The sequence below is a fragment of the Zalophus californianus genome, chromosome 16 (genome assembly GCF_009762305.2).
Source record: "Zalophus californianus isolate mZalCal1 chromosome 16, mZalCal1.pri.v2, whole genome shotgun sequence".
In the NCBI taxonomy this organism is placed as follows: Eukaryota; Metazoa; Chordata; class Mammalia; order Carnivora; family Otariidae; genus Zalophus; species Zalophus californianus.
In genome coordinates this window covers 32347353-32349736 of record NC_045610.1, presented here as the reverse complement: position 1 = coordinate 32349736, position 2384 = coordinate 32347353, and the positions used below count along the sequence as shown (strand labels likewise).

The following is a 2384-nucleotide window of genomic DNA, read 5'->3' as shown; positions in this document are numbered from 1 at the left end:
GCCAACATTTAAAAGTTGAAAATCACACCTTTTTAGTGTAAATAATTTATTTGAAAATCTGAGCATTAATCGAGAGCTGGCATCTTAATGTCTCCTCCTAGAAACATGCTCTCAGTAAAAGACACTATGGTGTGGCATCCCGATCGCCCAGTCAGAAAACTCACTGCCTTTTTGCTGTTCTCTCCCATTTACATCCACCATTCATGGTGAATACACCACCAGCTCCTCCTATCTCTTCCTCATACCCACCATCTCTCAGACTCATCTATTCCCACTGCCACTCCTTTGGTTACCATAAGAATCATCCCTCTCATGTCTGACCGCAATTGCCTTCTGGCTGATTCTCCTGCCTCCTGTCTTGCCTGTCCCACACCTACCACTCATTTTCCCTCATGACAACCTGAGTGAACTCTAAAATTTTCATCTCAGCCTGAAAGTCTCTTGCTTGAAGCCTCTGAAAGGCCCCCCATTTCCCTGATCTCTTCTGAGACCAAGGACAAACTCTTGATCCTAATGGACCTGCCTAGTTGGCTCCTGCTTTCCTTTTCCATCTAATTTATCCCATAAACACCTATACATCCTCCTTTCCTCCTTCACACAGTTTCATGTTCTATTGACTTTCTTTTCACTTCCAAAATACTTAATTTCCCTCTCTTTCCCTCCATCCCTCTCTCTTTTCCCCTCTTCCTCACTCTCCCTCCTTCTCTCTCCTTCTTTTCCCCTTCCCTTCCCTCTCCCTCCCTTCCTCTCTCCCTCTTTCTGTCTCCCTCTCTCTCACAGGTGTGCACACACACACCTCACCTGGACCTTCCCACATCTGTTCTTCTGGAAAATTCTAAAGTAAAATGTCCCCATGTATGACTTCTGCACATCCTCTACAAAGCATTCTCTTGAGTTCGCAAGTCTGAATTAGCTACCCTCATATATGTTCTTACAGCATCATGCACATCAAGACACTTACTACTCTGGAATTTTCTTTTGTGTTTATAGCCTCACTACAGCGCTAGACCCTACATCAGAGTATAGGAGCCATGTCTTCAAGTGTTTGCAAATTTTGATTACATATTCGCCTTTTCTGAAGGCATAAATACTTACACGTGCATCTTACATGATTAGGATTTCTGCATATAGTCTTCAGTTCAAAGCTAGAAAGATACAAGTATTTAAAATTTCCATAGCTATCGACAAGAACATAAGTTACTGAATTTTTATAATAGAGTTATACTTCAGGTTATGGTAAATTTTTAGATTGAGCATAACTGTTATAGTTCCCGCCATAAATTTTCATATTCTGATATCTGTGTCCATGTAGTCAGCTAGATGACTCCCAAGTCATTGTATACATTATCCTTCCCATAAATAACTGTGAAGATATGTATGTTTGCCTTCCAAAAAGATGATTAATTGGGAGTGTTTTTTATTCATAAGAACATCAAGTCTGAGACTAAAATAACTAAAAACAAGAATTTTGGTTTAAATCAATCACCTTCTGAAGCTAATACAAAAACATGTTAGACTTGATGACTATAGTATTTCTTTCCAGGTTGTTCCCTATTGTGTATAAAATAGAGGAAGGGAAATGTATCAAACTAATCTTTTATACTGAGATTATGTTTCTAAACCAAGCGACTCATTTAATAGAGTAAAAAATAATCATTTAGTGTGAAAACAAGTGGTTTTTCAAGTGAATGCTTTATATTTTAATTGTTTGTTTTTGAGTGATTTAAAACATGCTGATTGACCATCACAACAATCAAATGAACAAAACAGCTGCAAATGTTAGTTTAGGCTTAATGTGTCTCTTTTTGGCCCACTTACATTTGGCCCCTACTGGAGAACTGAAAGTTTAGTTCTCAGATTTTGTCATTGAAAGTGGATTCTAACTTTGAGGATAGTTGGATATTGTAGTGAAACAAAGCATTTATCAGGGGATAATAGCAAGACTCTCATAAGAAAATATTGGGTATATAGAATACATAATCAAAGTTATAGAATGCATCTATTTGGCAGACCTATTTGGTACAGTGACTGTCTGCTGCTAGAATTTCCACTATAGATGCAAGAAAAAAGTGTCCTCATGCTTTCTTTCTGTCTGGTTGTGGCAGCCAAGATTGAATGGGAGAAATGCAGAGAAAATCATGGTAATACAGGGAAAAATATGGAGACGTAATTTTTGCAACTCAGAAATAACCTTCTAAATGGTGATACAGTGAAGAGCTTCTTTTACTCCAAAAAATAATATAAAATTTGAGTTAAAATTATATATATATATAAATATATTTCATATATGTATATGAAAAAGGACACCATAATGCTATGTTATTCCTCACTGTTGCTCTAGAGTCAAATAGAACTTGGTTACAGAAGTGATGTATCCATCATCA

General features: G+C 37.2%; 1 pseudogene; it reads left to right on the top strand.

Moving 5' to 3' along the window:
• The first annotated feature begins 1993 nt into the window (after window positions 1-1993).
• On the top strand, window positions 1994-2132 carry LOC113908368 (annotated as a pseudogene).
• Window positions 2133-2384: the final 252 nt, after the last annotated feature.